This window comes from Oryzias latipes, chromosome 5, assembly GCF_002234675.1.
Source record: "Oryzias latipes chromosome 5, ASM223467v1".
NCBI lineage: Eukaryota > Metazoa > Chordata > Actinopteri > Beloniformes > Adrianichthyidae > Oryzias > Oryzias latipes.
In genome coordinates this window covers 6,891,244-6,910,994 of record NC_019863.2, presented here as the reverse complement: position 1 = coordinate 6,910,994, position 19,751 = coordinate 6,891,244, and the positions used below count along the sequence as shown (strand labels likewise).

Sequence of the window (19,751 nt, the reverse complement as noted above, 5' to 3'; positions counted from 1 at the left end):
GTATTTCGGTTTTACATTAAGCGCCATCTAATGTCAGGGAATGAAATTGCATGTTCACTCCACTCATCGTCAGCGAAAATCGCCTGGGTGTGAACACAAAAAACGTGGCGAAAAACGCTGGCGAATAACGCCTGGCGAATATTCGTCCCGGTGTGTACGGGCCTTAAGAATTGTACTCCAAATGACCCTCGTTGACATAGGAGGGAACATCTAACATAAAAGGGCTCCATCTGATTGGTCAACAACGCTAAAGGCTCTATCCGATTGGTCAAATGCATAAAGGGATATATTTGATTCGTTAAATAATTTAAGCTGCCATGAGATTGTTTTAGCACATTTAAGGTAACCATTTATTGCATTTTTTGCTGTGTTTTGCGATATGCATATTGCACAGCTTGATCTTGCGATAACGATAAATTTGCGGTATATTGTGCAGGCCTAGCGTATACTTATAGATCAGATCAAGAATAGTTATTCTGACCAATAGAATGACTGACTAACAGCTGTATATTTCTCCATAGAAGTCGATGGGATTTTGGCTTCTTGGAGCCACTTCCTGTTTTGAACACTAGGTGGGGCAAAGCACTCAGTCCAGTTCTCAAATACAGTGATTGGTTGGAAGGATGAGCAGCAGGTTAAGATGGAAATGTGTTGACAGGCTCTACAAGTGTGATGGAAAATGAACTTTGAAGAGCTGATTGTAAATGGTAAAATGGTAAATAGCGTATACTTATATACCGCTTTTCTACCTACAAGGCCCAAAGTGCTTTACAGTCACAGACCCTTTCACCCAGTCACACACACATTCACACACACATTCACACACTGGTGGCGGCTCCCTGCCAAACACTGTCGCCAACCTACCACCAGTGGCAAGGTGGGGTACAGTGTCTTGCCCAAGGACGCATCGACTCATGGGCGTGCAGGCAGGAATAGAACGTGCAATCTTATGATCATGGGTCGACTGCCGTACCACAGCACCACAGCCGCCCCTTTGCCCCGCCAGTTGTTACAGGGGTAACTGAGCAGAAACACAAAGTCCTGGACTGCAATTTCTGGAGCAGTATATTAAAAGTGAGGGAAAAGTGGCTGAAAAAGTAGGAAAATCAAGCCAAAAAAAGCAACACCCAAAAAGCTTTACAATAACACAAAGGTAGGCAATGACCCAGGTTAAGGGATATTTATAGTGCAGACAAGAGAATGTGAAATGAACTACACACAAAAAGTTAGTGATTTTGTAAGATTGGACGTTGTAAACAAAGTTTTTGTTTTAACTTCACATATTTATGCCCTAATATTTGACTATTTTGGAATGATAGATACTCCTCATATTGTGTTTTTCACATAATGGTCGCACTATATTCAGTGTCTTACTTATTGGGGTCAAAATCAAATTCTAGAAAGAAAACCTTTTCAATGTTGCAACAATGTCAACATTCTGTGGGTCGAAAAAGCTGATATAGTTAGTCAGTCATTCCAGAACTACTGGCAGAGTTTGTGGCAGACCCAGGAGTAGAGCCCCGTCAGTAATGGACCGCAATCATGACCAGAAAATAATTGTTACAAAATCCTTCAAAACGACAAATAGAGCAGATCTAAATATATTACTATGAAGTTTCAATAATTTGTATAGTTCGTTTATTAAAAAGTCTCAAATTTCAGCAAAGAAATAAAGTGTTTTCAACCCCCACCATCACTGCCGCCACCCCCCAACTGCTGGTTAAGGAAAAAAAACACCAAGTTTAGCAATGCTGTTTATCAGTTTTGGCTTGTTGTGTAGCAGTCTGTTTGTTTTTAACAGGGCATATGCACCTCAGTCACTTCCCCATCTGGTTAGGGTTGGGGTTAACACTCCACCATGACTGGTGTGAATACACACATTAAAGAGCAGGAGCTGTATGAGAGTGAAAAGACCTCAGCTTTGATCTCAAAAAGGTGAGGGCCAGACCAATGGAAAGTGGTTTAACTCTTCAGCTGCGTTCACACCAAACACGATTCACGTGGCAAATTCGGGTCGGGCTGAATTTGGACAAAAACGCTTGCATTGGATGTATATTCAATCCGCTGATCGATTCACTGAAAACGTCACATGTCCAAAGCTGAGTCCCTGATGGGTAGATGCGATGCGGCGACCTAGCCAAAATTGAACTGGCCATCCGGCCGCTCCAGTCAAATCGCACCACAGGACCTCAGATCACAACCGTACCATAGACGTAACATTGAAACTGTCCGCCTCCGCTGTGCGAATCACATTCGGTGTGAAGGCAGTTTAAGTCCCTATACTATTTATTGGTGCATCTTTGTACATAAAACCATTCACTCTGATAACATGGTAGTGGTGTAACAATTAATCAATGACACACTTGTATATACTGTTTGTTTTATATTGTACTACGATGTTCCTTCCTTGCTATTCTTGCACTGATGGCGATGCTTCAATCTCATTGTACAATGGACAATGACAATAAAGCTAATCTAATCTAATCTCTAATCTCATGAAGCAATTTACCTAACCAGCTCAATTAGTCTAAAGCAAGATTTTTATTGAATCGAATTAACCTAAACCATTAAAAATGTGTTTCAAAATGAAAGAAATCGCTTATCGTGATAATATTATATTACTATATAATTATACCATTTGGATTGAAGTACGGTAGGTTTATCTGACTATAAGATAAAAACGACCAAGTGCATCACAGCAGACATCACACATGATGCAGCAAAGACTGATTAAGCCATCACTACAGTCCAATTTCCTCCAATGTTGAAATAATCGATTTATTTTATTTTGAAAAGAAAATGTTTTGGTGTCATTTTGAAGAAGACGGGAGATGAACAGAGAAACCGCAGAGGAATAAAAGCTGATGAGTCACAATGAAGTTATGGGAAAGAGGAGTGAAGTTAGACTGAGGTCAGGGGTCAACATTTGTGTGCAATAGCAGGGGCCTCAAAAGTAGCCGGCACCAAGAGAAAATTTGCCTCCTGTGAGTGAAGGGCTCACCAGTCACTTTGTGATGACGAAAAAAAGTGTCATTTAGTATCTTGCAGCAAATAATCAGCATATGCAGGGTCCGAAATTAACACAAAAATCTTCTTTTATGTTCGCCAAGTAAAAGATGTTTGTGCTAAATTAGCTGTTTATTACCCTCCTCTTGGTGGTTTTCTCTTTAATTCCTCCTCTACTGTGCGCACAAGAGGTGCACAAGCACACATGATAGAAGACACTCCCCGCTGCCGTCACTTCGGTTAATTCAACTCAGTCCATTGTTTGGCTGATGAAGCAGCGGAACAAGTGAGGAGTTTACTGGGTTTCAGACAGAACTGGAGGGAAACTGCTAGACCGACAGCAGCAACAGAGTTTAACGAAAAATGTTGATTTGGAGACAGCAGTGTTGTTAGGCACTAATGCTATGCTAATGAGTTGTTCCATGTGTCACCAGTATGTGACCATAAACTGGTTGAAGTCAGTCAATATTTTCACGAACCGGACTTTAAGACATGACAGATAAATACAATATTCTTTCACAGGATATTCATAAAAAACAGCATTTTCTAAATATAATAAATAGGGGTGTAACGATTCATTGTAAAAACAAGTCGATTCATACCATAATTTATGGATGGCGATCCGATTCAGTTTTGATTTTGGTACATTTTAAACGATTCGATTGGATCCTAATTGACTGACCTAAAATGGTTACAGGACATCTTTAGCCAAAACCTCAACCAGTGTGACTCAGAGATAAATACCTGGTACTGAACAGTGCAGGTGAAGTTTTACAGATTCTTTGGATTTTTTCAAGATAATCAAGAGTAAATTAAATATGTGTACAAACAAACGAGTAAACAAGAATGAATGTCACATTTATTCACATTTTGGTTTCCTAAAGTTCAGCCCACTGTTGTTTTTCCACATCCAAATGATCCAAAGGGAACATTATTGGAACATTCTAGCACACTGGATGGTCACATGTCTTTGCTAAATTCAAAGTGTTTCCACACATTGGACTGGAATGATGGAATCATCAGTTTTTGCTGCATCACATGTGTGTTGTCCACTGTGGTGCACTTGGTCCTTTTTACCTTAAAGTAAAAAAAAGCTGATGTTATTCTTTTAATGTAGTCATGAGGGGGCCTAAGCCAGAGGGTTTTGTCTGGTAAAATCTTTGCCAAACCAAACATGCAAATTAGACCAAAAAACTGATTGATTTATTTAATATTGAAAAGATTTTTAATAGTATAGGTCAGGGGTCGGGAACCTATGGCTCGCGAGCCATATATGGCTCTTTTGATGGTCACATGTGGCTCGCAGACAAATCTTTAATTATAGTTTTTTTTTTCATTAGGCCAGTCCTTCTCGGGCGCAATGCGATGCCAGAGGCGCGCAGTAGTAGCGGTGCTTGGAGAGAAAAATCTGCGCCAGCATTATCAGTTTACTATTATTTGTTATTTCACAGAGTTTGTACCAGCCGGAAACCTGTGAATTGACGTGCCTAAAACTGCGCGCTCCCGTCTCTGAGAAAGAGCGCGCAGTTGCGGGGACGGGATGTGAGAGGAAGAAAGCAGAGTGTGGGGGGGTATGGGGACAGGCAGCAGGTGAATCGCGCAGGGATTGTAAAAACGTAAAACCCGCTGCCCGTCACTCACTGCAGCGTGTGAGTGTCTGTTTAACTCCGCGTCTGCATGTGAGCAGACTGTCTCACATCTACAGAACATTCAGACCAACCAACGATCACGTTTAACTTTCTCAACGCCTGCATGAAGCAGAAACTCACCGCGGATCAATCAGACTAAACCATCAGCAAAACCACGAGAAATATTCATCATTTATTAGCAACAGCATAACAATGTTATTAAAAAGAATCCACAGACTTATTGTACTTTAAAAATGTTGAAATTACATCAAATGCACACATTCACTTGTATATTTAGTTTTAAACATATTGTCGCGGACTGAGTTTAACTTGGCTGTTGGGCCGCGTTAAAAGTTCTGGAGTTCATTTAACGCATCAAGCAGAGATCTGATTGGCCCTCAGTTCCGTCGCTCAGCCTGTTAGGTAGTTTGGACCAATGGAGTTCAGCTATGGGCCGAATAAGGGTAATGTGAGGGCTGGAGCGGGAGCAGGTGAATATAAAGTTGGGAGAATCGCTCTCGTCTCAGCGGGAGAGATTCAGGAGTTGCTGAATTAATTGTTCGGCGTTTGTTGTGGTCTGCAGTAACCAGAATAAAGAACCTTAAAAGAGGTTAAGTCTCCGTGCCTCAGTGTGGGAAAAGGACACTACGTAAATGTATGGCTCTTTCGAAATTACATTTAAAAATATGTGGCGTTTATGGCTCTCTCGGCAAATAAGGTTCCCGACCCCTGGTATAGGTTGATTCGATTAGATTCAATTACCAACTTGCCTCAGCCAGATTGATCTGTGTGGATAAATTGATTTATTAATTAATGCATCAATCCTTATACCCCTACCAATCACAGACATGAATCCACTTTGTATGGAACTTTATTAGCAATGTCTACATAACATTACAGAGCTGGTGTTGTGCTGAAAAAATGCAAAGATGCAGAAGCTCCCAGATGTAAGCATTAATGGCTGGTAGTTAAGAATCAACAGAGTAAAGACCACAAGACGTTATCAAGAAGATATGACTACTACTTTATCAAATCAAGATAGAGGGAATTGTTATTGACTGATAATTAGTACGATTGTTCTGACAAGAGGATAAACATCCTCATTAGATCTCCCCATGCTGAAATCTGCTGCTTTTTTCCACTGTGCTTTTACAGAACCAAATGTTAATATGAATTTAAAACTGTCACTACAGTGACCAGCTACTTTATGCAGTATAACTTTTCACTTCATTTTTTAATACCTTGGCTATTGAAGTGTCCTTGGACAAGATACTGAACCCCACATTGTAACAGCTGGGTGCACGGCAGTAAAGCCACCATCAGTGTGTGAATGTGTGTGTGCATAGGGGAATGTGACTGTGGTGGTTAAAGCGCTTTAGTTAGAAAAGGGCTATAGAAGTATACAGTGGTCCCTCGCCAAAACAAAAGTTCACCTTTTGTGGTTTGGCAGATGTCTTTATGTGCAATTTTGCATTTTTTTTTTATTTGTTTTTCTGTGCTTTGCGTTCTGTAAAGTATTGTCAATCAATCTTGTTCATTCATTCATCTTAAAATCCGTTTTTTCCCTTTTGGTGTCACTGGGCTGCCGGTGCCTATCCCGGCCACTTGCGGGCGAAGGCAGGGGACGCCCTGGACAGGTCGCCAGTCTGTCGGGCCACAATCACACACCAATGCACCCTTACATTCCCACCAATCTCATTCTGTTTGCCAAATTTACATTAATCTTTAATCGCGAAGCAGATCTTTGTTTTCATTCTATAATCCTGGGCTTACTTTAACACAAACGTCTGACCTTTAAGAGTTTAAACAAGAGAGAAAAATGTTCATGTGTGTCTACAAAAGTGTAGAAAGTGTGTGGAAAGGAGTTTTAAAGCCCTAAACATAATATTAGTTGTAAAAGATTAAAGCTGACAACTGACTTTGCCTATTGCAGGTCACTTTAAGAATGTAACTTCTGTAATAAATGAGGGACCACTGTACCATGATTACCTTGTAGTACCCTGTAACTAAAGTTGACATCAAATTTCTCCCTTTTTTCACATTTTTCCAGACAGTCGCCTTCTCTTCATCTCTTCCCAAACCTTAAGAGGGGTCTGGAAAGGCTGACATTAAGAGCCTTCAATGCCCCTTCGATCCGTCTTGTGAGGCCCTTGTTGTTTATCATCAGTGCAGATAAAGGTTGATCAGCTGCAGAGTGCGCACTGGAATGGCCTACCTAAAGCTCCCATCACAGAAAACAGCGTCAGCTTGTGTTAACCAGAATGCAGGCTGTTTCATTTGTTGTACCCCGTTTCTTAGGCCAGTCCTCATCTCTTCACAACCCTTCACAACCCTAGATGCATATGAAATTGTAATTTAAGCAGGCTTTAGAGAAATCTCCGAAAAATCCTAAAGCAAACAGTGCATGCCTTCTGTGTGTAGACAATGTTGTGCTCTTTGTGAAGGATCTTGGTCAGTCAGACCAAGAAAGTCGTAATAATCTAAAGCCGGTGTCCTGAACCAGGCAGTACTTCATGGTAACCCCATTTCACTAAGAACACAACATACACAAATATTTTCCCAATATTTTAAAAATGTTTGACACTATAATAAATGTGTTCCTTTATGGGGGGTTTTCTATATCTCATTAATAAAAATGCCGTTTCAATTCAATTCAATTTTATTTATATAGCCCAAATTCCCAACAACAGTCGTCTCGATGGGCTTCGTATAGTTAATTGAAAAATTAAACATAAAATCCAAAGGATCATGAATACATAGAATTCAATAGGAAAATACTTAATTGAACTAACAAACTGACTAAACTAAACTGGCATCCCTCCCCTTAGACCCCCCTTCGCGGTAAGGAAAAACTCCTAAAAAAAAATGGATTCCGGAAAAAACGAAGAAACCTCAGGGGTGCCCACATGAAGGAGGGATCCTCCCCCAGGTCGGACAGGTGATTTACCAGAACTCAGAGAAGAACTAACTTATCTAGCTCTACAACTACATATTTAAAGTCCAGCCGACTTTATATAACCTTGATGGAACGCTACAGTGACCTAGCTACAATTGAAGCAGATGATTTTATTATGAAACACATTTGGATCTTTTTTGAGTTTAAAAATACAACAATCTAACCATAAGCTAACATCTTCCTCTTGTAAAGTAGTTGTTGACAGTTTTTGATGGTCACATGACGTGCTGCACATTCTGGCATTAACATCTTGCTGTAGGTAAATGGGAGTTGACTAGTTTTAAGGGCGTGTTCTTCTGTTTACGAAATGGCGATTCACCTGTTAACCTGATGGCACTGAATCACATTTAGCCAAATATGAACTTCCTAGAGCTTTTTCTGCAGCCGCATTTAGCATCTCAGCATCACAACTTCTTTTTTTCGTTAACAAATATTCACCAGCACAAATCCATATTCCATACTTGCTGCATCCAGATTGTGGGGAAGCTGCAGCTTATCTCTGCTATCTTAGGGTGAAAGTCAAGCACTCCAAAGACAATGTAATGATTCATCACAGACCAGCATTCGCTCGCTCACACATAAGGCTGACGCTCATGCAAACGTACACATATATACGTACGCACACATACATGCACATAAACAGACACTCACACAATCAATCGTTTTCATACTTCATAACACAAAGTGTTGTATACAAAAATAAATAATATAAAACAAGCAGATTAATTTAAAAATGGACCCCCCCCTCCCTTTCCCACACAAAACCCCCAACCCCCTCTTACACCTCCCACCCCCTGAACCAATGTAGATAAACAGGCTGAGCACGGAAAATGTTGGCAAGTAGAAACACTAGTTGAGACCTCTTCGTCTGGGGCCTGTTTCAGAAAGGAGGTTCAACCAACTCTGAGGTTAAACTTGAACTCTGAGTTGGTCAATCGAGAGATTAACAACTCTGAGTTTTCTGTTTCAGAGAAGCTGATCGGAGTTAGGTCAATCAATTCTGAGTGGACTGATTCGGAGGTGAGCGTGAGCACCGCGACTATGGGAAGCCATTATAAATGGAGCGCAGATATTACGAGTCACCATGGCAACCGTGGAAAAAAAGAGGTCTGCGTATTTTCGCCAGCTGAACTTGACGTGCTGCTGCAGAGTTACAGTGAATATGAGCACATATTCCAGAAGAAAAGCAACACCGCTGCATCTGCAAAACAAAGACAGTTAGCGTGGGAAAACATAGCTGCTCAAGTTAATGCCTAAGTTTGCATTTAAATCATTGTTATAAAATATTGGCTGTAATAACTTTTTAAATAGCGTAAGGTGTGAAATAAAAATGGAGATATTTAGGTGTACTTTTGAAGTGTTATTCCTGGTGTAATTGCATGAAATGCTGCATAGTGTACAGAACCAATCGGGGGGGAAAAATGCATTTAACGTCGGTAATGTTTAGAGGACTTTTTTGTTGACCTTCCCCTCTTGCAAACGTTGGTCAGTTTAATATTAAAACATTCAATTGTTTTTTTAAAAGTGAACTCTTGTCTACCCTTGTATTGATCAAGTGGTATAGGTTTAAATGGGATTAAGAAATTAAGCAGTGCTAGGAAATTTTGTTTCCAAAAAGTAATTGTTACATTAATCTAATTCAATGTCCCTGATTTCATTTTCACGTAGATGCAATCCTGCAGGAATTAAAAGAACATGGCAGCAGCTAAAAATTAAGTATAAAAACATAATTCAATCAGGTCAAATTTGAGCATGTCATGGATGTAGGCTTTCTTGACAATATTTGAGATATGAAACATTTACATAGCAATACATATCTAATGTTGTTTTCATTGTATATATGTAATTGACTGCAACGAAAAACGGTAACGCTCAAACAAAAACGTATGGGGAAATGACAAAAAATAGAGTCTAGGTCTCAAAATCCTCGCACGACATAAATGTAATTCTCTACGAATTGATGCAGCCTCCTCGTCTATTGGGTCCTCCAAAAAAGGACAAGCCATTCTTGTCACTTGTCTCTGTGTGACGGACATATGGGCAATGAAGGTTAAAGCGAAAAATACCGCTTTGTCTTTAAAAAGGGGAGGGGACCGGCAGAAACCTTGAGTCTAGAGAATAAAACCTGCTCCTGACCAGGTTAGGTTCACAGCATAAGTAACCATGGACACTGACTCCGAGTATAAGTTACCTCTCTTTCAGAAACGGGTTTGACTTACTCTGCTTTCTTTGGTTTAACAAACCTCCCATTCTGAAACGGAAAACCCAGGGTTTCCCTGATTTCAGGGTTAACGCACTCAGAGTTTACATTTAACCTCCTTTCTGAAACAGGCCCCTGGTGTAACTGCTTAGCCAGTGAAGTGCAGCAACATAGAGGGGGGCCAGCCTCACCACAGCAAGGGGGCGATGCAGGTCCCCATCTAGAGCTACAGTGGCTGAGCAGAAACAGACCCAGAAAAAGAGGATCCAATTGAAGAGGTTCTAGAAATTAAAACGGGGGAAAAATTGTCATAAAAAGTAAACATATTGATAAAATCAAAAATAAATTAAACATCATAAAATAAGAAATATTAAAATTGGTTATTATGGTAATAATCATGCGTAAAATCACAAGACAACAAAATAACTAAATACTGAAAAGTAATACTGAAAAGATAGTTCTGTGTAAATTTTGTTTTTTACTAGGGATGTCCCAATCCGATCACGTGATCAGAAATCAAGCCCGATTACGTAGTTTCAGACACGATTAGTATCGGATGTTGTATCCCGTCATGATTGGATATTCAATATGTTCATTATTTTGATCAGCGCTGTATATTACAAGCGTATTATTTCAAATAAATGTCCTAGTAGAAGTCTATATATCATGAATGGATCACAACATTTTACTGTCATGAAGCGTAGCGGAATACAGCAGCAGTTTGAGCGGGAGGTGCACTGAAACAGTTTTGTAAGGTTAGCAATTCGGTGGGGCAAAAAAGTATTCATTTAGCTACCAATTGTGCAAGATCTCACACTTAAAAAGATGAGAGAAGCCTGTAAATTTCATCATAGGTATATTTCAACTATGAGAAACAAAATGGGTTTTTAAAAAAATCCAGAAAATAACATTGTCTGATTTTTAAAGAATTGATTTGCAAATTATGGTGGAAAATAAGTAAGTTCAACTATTTACTTTGTAATATACCCTTTGTTTGCAATGACGGCAGTCAAACGTTTTCCGTAAGTCTTCACAAGGTGTCACAAACTGTTGCTGGTATTTTGGCCCATTCCTTCACGCAGATCTCCTCTAGAGCAGTGATGGTTTGGGGCTGTCTCTGGGCAACACAAGCCGTGGTTAAATGCGCAAAATATCTTGATCAGATCAATGGTCGGATTAAAATTCAACCGTGTACATGGGATCAGAAAAACTTTTTCCGATTAGAACAAACCTTCACGTGGGTCACACTTTCGGTCTGAATAAATCATTTGGGAATGCGCAGTAGTGTTGAAAAGCCAGGGTTATGAGAAGGCTAACACTCGATAACAAAATTAGCCTTGTTTGATGAACATAAAATCCATGCGGGAAATTCCGCAATCTGCATCTTGGCTGCACGTAAATATGTGGGAATCACATCAGCCTTTATTTTGTCGGGACACGACTAGAAACACAAATCCACGTGATTGTTTGAATGGTTTCTGAGGACTGAGCGACATTTCTGCTTTGAAAAGCTCACACACCACCCCAACGCCTGGTGTGTGAGCTGGAAGTCCGAGCTCTGCTCGGACACACGGTTCCCCTGAGTCTCGCAGCCGCTAACCCAGAGCGGCAGGACGGATTGTAGTCCGAAGTCTCCCACACATAACAAAACAACGAAACGCACACGTAACAAAGCATCCTCCCTCCCCTCAAACACAAAGTTATAAGTCCGACTGCTCTGCTCAGAGACACGGTTCGCTCAGTCCACCGGCACCCGAGCCCGGACCGCCCAGGGTCCAGATGTCACGGGGCACGAAGTAGGTGTAAGGGGGGGGGGTGCGAGGTGGCGCTTCGCATCGGGCCTCCACAGAGCAGCTGGTCGGACCTGTTTGAGCTCCAAAGCTTTCTCTGGAGCGAAACACCGTCTATGCATGACGTTAAACCAGAGCAGAAGTGACGCACGATCGGAATGAACCATTCACATGAACAACGATCGGATCAACAATCGACATAAAACACCTATCTCGATCGGAAAGAAATTTGGATCCGAACGAGTCTGATCGGGCGTGTTTACATGACACATTTTTTTTTCTTCATATCAGGCGTTCTTTCCGATTACTTTTGTCCATGTAAACGCAGCTACAGACTTTCAACTCCCTCCAAGGATTTTCTATAGGGTTGAGATCTGGAGACTTGCTACGCCACTCCAGGACCTTAAAATGCTTCTTACAAAGCCACTCCTTCCTGTGTTTTGGATTTTTGTCATACTGAAAGACCCAGCCACCTTTCATCTTCAACGCCCTTGCTGAGTCTGAGGAAGGTTTTTACTCAAAATCTGATGATACATGGCCCCATTCATTCTTTCCTTGGCACGGATCGTCCTGGTCCCTTTACTGAAAAACAGCCCCAAACTATGATATTTCTACCCCCATGCTTTACAGTAGGTGTGGTGCTCTTTGTATGCAATTCAGCATTCTTTCTCCTCCAAACACCCAAGCAGAATTCTTGCCAAATGTTCTATTTTGGTTTCATCTGACCACAGGACATTCTCCCAATACTCTTCTGGATCATCCAAATGCTCTCTAGCAAACTTTGGACGGGCCTGTATGTGTACTGGCTTTAGCAGGGGAACACGTCTGGCACTTTGGGATTTGAGTCCCTGGCAGCGTAGTGTGTTACTGATGGTAACCTCTGTTACTTTGGTCCCAGCTCTCGCAGGTCATTCACGTTTCTAAGTAATTCTTTATTTAAATTCCGATGAATCAGGAGCAGATGAAAAAAGCATGACGTTTTTACGTACAAACTACAATCAGTGGGCCAAGAACTCCCTGCCCCGCTCCATTCTGATGATTCATTTATAAACAAATAGATCCATGTACAACTTAAGGTGTATTCATACTGAACACATTTGGTTCGCTTAAAGTAAACCAGAGTTTGTTTTCACCAACAATCCAGAACAAATTTTCGGTCTAAATACATTCAAGCGGACACTGGTCCGGCACCAGGTACCGCTCTCCGCTCTACCGGAGGTAGTCATGGTTCATTTCCCCATCAGACTGTGCTCTGGTTCGCTCTGACATTCCTCAGTCGGAATAGGTTCGGTGCTTGGAGCGGAAAACCTGGATCAAAATGGCCACCGTAACTGGGCATTAAGGGACGTAAACAGAGTAGAAAGGAGGCAACAATGACGATGAGACACAGCAACTGAAATGTGGTTGGATGAATGCCGGCTCATTAAAACAACTTTTAATGTGATCCACATTGCTTCACACCGTTTTCCCAACAATCTATATGTCATAAACACTTTTCAGTGTACCTTCTTAGCCATCGTCTCCTCGATAACCGCCTTGTAGCATGCCTGCATCGTACCAAAGTAAAAAATGTTGTACCTGGTGTTGATACAGATCCGGGGTCGGCAAGCTTTACCACTCAAAGAGCCATTTCCCACAGAAATTAAAACATCTTTTGGAAAACCAGACATTTCCAGTGAATGTCATCATTTTACTTCTTTTTGAAGTTGGTGAAGAGATGCTCATTTTTTTTGTATCCTCTGTCATTTAATGGGTTCCGATGAGAACTATTTCCCGAGAGGCCACAAAACTAGCAAATGTCCTAATTAACTAGCGGTTAATCAACTTCTTTAATAGATTTTTGTCAACAAACAACTTGCATGTTTATTCTGGAATGTTTTGCCACATTTGAAACTTTGTTGTTGGCCAATTCCTCATTACATATGAATCATACTGGTTAAGTTGTTGAAAGCAAACATATCTGCCCAGGTGCCGTTCAACCTACTATTTTCTTCAGGAACTTCAATGTCCTCATAATTCTCCATCGTTGTCCTACCTGGGTCAGAACATTGCTGGGATTACACGCAGGTCGATAGTCACATAGAACTTTAATTAGAAAATGTCAACATTTAAAAATTTTTCTTTTAAACATAAGGCAGTATACAGTGATCCCTTGCTAAAACACGGTTTACTATTCACGGTTTCGCTACTTCACGGATTTGCATTGTGTTCTGCATTCTGATTGGCTATAAGGTCACTCCACTACTTCTCTACCTGTGCGTCAATAACGTTGCAGTTTAATATGTTCAAGTACGTAAAACAGCTTGCCAAATTTACATTACGCACGTGCAAATCATCTTGCAATTACGAGTTTCTCTAAAACCCATAGAAAAAGAGCGACAACAACTGCCAATCACTATGTTCTTCTCCCGAACAAACACACCTGCACCGTGGGCTTCAAAAGAAGAAAACACTGCAGAGTGGAATCAGGATGCAGCATCTCAGTCTGAACAGCAGTGAAATACACCTGAGTCACTATTTGTCCTACTGTACTTTGTATTTTTCTCATAATCATTTTACATTTTCTCCCGTTTAATCCAATTACTCTGGTTGCGGTGGGCCGTGCTAATCTCCGCAATTTGAAGCTTTCTGTTCACATTGATGATTCAAATTCTATTACAGTGCAGTACAGAAGTTATTTGTTGAAAAAAACGTTTCCAAAGTACTTTTATTTGTGAAACAAATGCTTGAGCCTGTAAAATGGTTTGTTCTTTCTTTTCAATGTATAAGAGTATTTAATTGTATAATAATTGTAAAATAAATTAGGGTTTCTACTTCACGGATTTTGCCTATCACGGGTTCTTTTCGGAACGTAACCCCCCGCGAAAAACACGGGTTTACTGTATAACCAAAACCTCAGCCTGTTATAGGGTTGGGCGATGTGCCTTAAATTGGCAGTTGACTGTGTTTACAGTAAAACATCGGGATGGACGATGATATCTTCATTATTATATAATTAACATTATATAATTATTATCTGCGACAGACTGGCGACCAGTCCAGGGCATCCCTTCCTTTCGCCCAAGTGGGCGGGATAGGCTCCGGCAACCCCGTGACCCCGAAAGGGAATAAACAGTAAAGAAGATGAATGAATGGATGATGAATGAAAAGAAGTAGTCCGCTCCTGCACTTAATTAGTCAAGTGAACCGGTGGACCGAGCGACCGTGTCTCTGAGCAGAGCAGCCGGACTTATAGCTTTGTGTTTGAGGGGAAGGGAGGATGCTTTGTTACATGTGGGAGACTTTGGACTGCGATCCGTCCCACAGCTCTAGGTGAACGAGCTTCACCTAACCTTGGCTTCTTCCGGCTCCGTTCTTCCACAAAAAAAGCACTGACCACACGGATTAAAATCATGAGCGAACAGGTGCTTCATAATAACCATTTCAATAATAAAATAACGTTTAGAAGATCATCTCGTATATTATGGAGCTGCCAGATATCTATGTATGTCAGTGAAACATAAAGTTGGAATCAGGAAACTATCCCGACAAGGATTGCAAAGCGTAAAACTTCAATTATTCTTTCTCTCGTTGCTCTGCCCTGCACTCTTTATTCCTGGCCAATGACTGAATCTTTAGATCTTTAGTCACATGGTTTTGTTTACAAACTTTGTTCTACAACAGAAATCTTCCCCACACAGGTCCATGTCTTTATAGAGCGTTGGGAGTTTCACTTTCAAAACGTATCTGCAGAATCAGAGTTGACATGGTACGAACAGGTCTACAGCTAGATTACTGTATTGACAAGCTCATCTGCCACCAAATGAGCTGCACTGAGCTGCTGATGAAGTGTGAGGGATGAAGGATGAAGGAGGCAGGAAAAGTAGAGTGAATGTTAAAACAATGCTCTGAACACAAACATCTGGACACTTGTTGGATTTGTCCAAAACTACCCACAGCACAAATGTCATTTGATGGGCTGTCTGACGTAAAAATGCAGGAATGTGAAAAATGCACTTCAGCCGTTACTGTGACTTCACCTGCATAATCCGGAGGGACACAACAAACCTGAACATTTTATGTCAGAAGACAGGGCAGCAGAGTTAGCCTTCCTGTCTGCCTCCATCAGACACTCGAGTGGCAATTATTCTTGATTTATGGACTAGTTTGGTGACTAACCCTAAAACATCTGTTTCCAAGCAATGTGAATCAAGAATGGTAGAAGGAAGGACGAACGACTATGACTGTATATATAAACAGCTGAACTGAGTGACCCCTCCCCCCTGGCGTTCCAAACAGGAAATATTCACTGGCTCCAAGAAGCCAAAATCCCATTGACTTCTTTAGAGAAATAAACAGCTGTTAGTCAGTCATTCTATTGGTCAGAAGAACTCTTCTTGCTCTGATACATTTTATTTAACAACTTCTTGCTTTTTAATGAAAGTTATTCAAGTTATAAACTGACCAATAAAAAGTAAGTGGTGCTTGCTGGACCCCATGTCCAACATTCCAAATGTTTGATCCACAGATTTTGTGTAGCCTGCTTTCAAGTTTCCAACAAGCTCACTCTTGAGTGGTGAGAGTGGTTGCCATAGAAACGATGACTAACCAACTCAGTCCAATCACTGCTTACTGCTGCATCTGTATCACACACACACACACAAAAAAAATGGTGTCTGAATTGATTTCACTTTGTTGAAACCAGAAGGAAGTCATTTTCTATGGGTGACGTCAAACTGACTCGCTCCAGTTCTCATAGACCCACTCCCTCAGATCTTCGTCCTCCCCTCGACTTGTTATCCCCTCTGCCCCCCTCATCGCCATGGGGAGCAGGGCATGCAGTCGCTCTGCCCCACAACTCTGGAACTCTCTCCCCCTGACCTCCAGATCATGGACTCACTCCCTCTCTTCATCCCCAGCCTCAAAACTCATCTTTTCAGACTAGCCTTCTCTTCCTGACAGCGATGCATCCGTCTATTTCCACTTTTAACTTATTTTAACTTTTAACATATTTTAAATTTGTGCTTTCATCCTTGCTTGGTGACCTTGAATACAGAGAAAGGCACCTACTAAAATAAATGTATTATTAATATTATATCCAGTCAATGAGACAGATAGACAAATGTCTAAGTTATATGGATCTATGATGCTTGTGTTTTCACTATAAATAGACACACCCCCTCCTTGGTTTGGGCACAACCCTGCAGGGCATCACCCTCTGTGTTCATTATTCCAGTAAAGGAGGGCGTAGTGAGCCATATGATCAAACACATGCACGCCGCTTTGGTTCCGTTGTTTGCTTCACAGAGGAAGCCAAACATGGCAGGAGTTTCTTCAGGTGCTCTGCAGACAGTGTCACACTGGGCAAACAAGTAGGCCAGTAGATTGGAGCCTTCAAACCCCCACCACCACCCCAGTCAGAAGACATGCGGCCTAACCCTGCAGGCTGTGGGGACAACATGCGCCAGGAGGCATATACTAAACACAACAGGGAGCAAATCAGGCAGCGCTGGATCCCACCTGCTGATTCAATGCTGCAACACTGCAGCTAGGTAGCCTTGACAACTGAAGCAGTTTGATAAAAGCCCTGCAGCCCATCCCCAACGTGAACCTGACGCACTCTGGAGGACACGTCAGGTGTGCAGACAGTCTGACAGTGATGGGGGGGTCCTGACACTCGCTGTACCTATCCAGAACAGAAGTCAGCTGGCTGAGGTGTGGGTTAGCTAAGGGAGCCTTTGTCTGCAGCCATGGTCGTTGCACCTGGTCAGGTGAAGCTGGACAAGGACCCCAACCTGAGAGGTTCACAGCCGTGAGCCGTGTCCCCACACCTGGCCGCTGCGTCTCCAAATATGTAACGGCTGGAGGGCTAACGACGTGGCTTTAGAGGAGCCTCTGCGGTTAGAATGAATGCTAGCACACACACACAGGAGCTAGCATTGCTAGCATGAAACCACTGGATTAGCACGAGCCCTGCAGGCTGAGAAAAGAACTTCCCGGCGAGTTACGGGGCAGCCGCGGCGTGAAAAGCGTTTGTCACGCGCCGAACAAGGGAAAGGGAGACACCGTGTCCTCTTCCGCGCGCGCGCCCGTAGCTGCGGCGCTAACTGACTTTGCTAGCTGTGTCATTTCAGCGCATCGCTGTTGTAAACAGATTTTAACAGCCGTCTCCTCGCACGTGCGGACTGCCTCTAAAACTCCTTCCCAGGGTCATCTCTGCCGCGAAAAGCCTCAGCCGGCGGAAAGCTCACCTGCTCCGGTCAGGACGGACGCTCTCACCGGCGAGACATCCCCCGGTGAGCCCGAAAAGACACTGGCGCTTTTTATTTCCAAGGACACGAAAACGCCATGACAGTTTAGAAAAATGCATAAAAAATTAGCAGGCAGCGGAGGGAGGGGAAAGAGGAGAGGGATGGGGAGGGGCGGACTAGGAGGAGGGAGGGAGGAGGAAGAAGGAGTGGGACAGACTCATTCCGCACACTCCATTCAGCGGGATGCCGGAGTCCCGCGCGCCTTCGAGGGTCGGTGCATCCCGCATCCACAGCCAGCTCCCGCCGCGGCCGGTATCCCCCAGCTCCCTTTGAGGGACGTTCGGCAGCAGCGGGGACGGCGGGGGATGCTGCTGCTGCCGGCCGAGCTGCGTTTGGGATCCAGCTTCGGTTCCGCGGTTCCCATGTTTCCATTGGCTGCGGCAGCGCAGCGCAGCTGGCTCCACGCGCATTTCCATTGGCCCTGCAGCTGTCAAGCAAGCGCACGAGCTTCTTTAGTTTGTCTGATCTGCCGCAGCCAACGCACCGGGGGGAAAATGGTCTCCTTTCTTTCTTTCTTTCAGGACCTGCGTGAATGTTCTTACCGCACACCTGCGGGAGATCCCGCCTTCCCAGCGCGCAGACCGCCAGTCTCCAGCTGCTGTCATCGGGGAGGGGGGGGTTCCATTTTAAACCCCGACCCAACGCCACAAAATGAGGAGATTTACGTCTCTCCTTTGCTGCCTGCATCCACCAATCATGGCGCGGTCTACTCCCCCATCACCGCCAGGCTTGAAGGCTGGAGAAGAGGAAACATGACGATCCACGTCTGTTGCAGATCCGGCCACGTTTCCTGGAGGTTCGGCTCGGCTTCAGCTGCTGGGAGCGTTCAGAGCTCCTGCTATCGCTATCTCACAGTCAAACGCGCCTGTTTCTTTATGTTTGAACAGATGCCTCCGTCCCTCTGTAGTAAAATGTTAGAGCGTCCTCCGGGAGTCCCAGCGTGCAGAAAGAAAACGGCAGCGAGCTTTTCTTCCTGTGGACATGCCAAGCTTTCAGTTGCAGTTTGATTCACTGCTGGGTTTCGTTTGTTAACGTCTGCATCATCATCTACCGGTTTACTTTGCCTCTGTTTGTTTTAGTTTATTTTGTTGTTTTTGTCTGTTCCTGTGCAAGACGGTCTCTGCTGCAGCTACCTACCTGTCCCTAACCACCTTCATCTTGTGCAGATGAAGTGACCTCCTGATGAAGAAGATCTCAGTAAAATCCACAATATTGCAAACAGTCAAACCTGCACATTCATTTGAGTCTTATTTGCTTTAAATATCAAAAGTTTTTATTCTCGTTATTCTATCTGTCTCCATTCCTAAACTGCTTTGCTATGTCACCCCCAAGTCACACTACTTGGACTTGAGTCATGAACCTGACAACTTTAGACTTGGCTTGGACCTTCACATCAGTGCAGCGTGACTTGACTCAGACTTTAGCCCTCTGACTCGGAAAGACTTTCCTATTTTCCCCAAAATCCAAAGATGGAAAAAGTATGTTGAAATAAATCATGCTGCGGTCTCTCTGTCTTTGTGTGTGCATCTGTCAGCACAACATCCGAGCTTTGTCCGAGTTCCTTCACTACTCATTAGTACACTAGACAGGGCGCTCTCCTTTTTGTAGTGGAATCTACAATTCCAAAATCGAGTGCCCTAGAATGTTCCCTGAGGTTTCGAAAAACCAGTGTGCATCGATGCTCACTAGGTTGACAAATATAGACCAGTGTTTAAATTAATTTTTTAATAAACCATCAATGCGTTCATCAGAACACAGTGAATTCATAAATATTCATTGTAAAATGCTCGTATTTATTATATTTTCTCTTCTTGAAGTTGATGTCATATTTGCTATTTAGTCGTCAATCCAGGGCACTAGAGAATCCCTTACTGTGTAGTT

At 42.7% G+C, this 19,751-nt stretch overlaps 1 protein-coding gene across 2 annotated transcripts in view; it reads right to left on the bottom strand.

Annotated features, from left to right (window-relative positions):
* Positions 1-17,918, bottom strand: part of LOC101174417 (chromodomain-helicase-DNA-binding protein 6) — an 82,415-nt gene extending 64,497 nt beyond the window's left edge. For both annotated transcript variants that reach the window (XM_023954827.1, XM_023954828.1), the window contains exon 1: positions 17,811-17,918. The gene's annotated coding sequence lies outside the window, so the exon portion shown is untranslated. The remainder of the gene's footprint in view (positions 1-17,810) is intronic.
* Between the last annotated feature and the right edge of the window lie 1,833 nt (positions 17,919-19,751).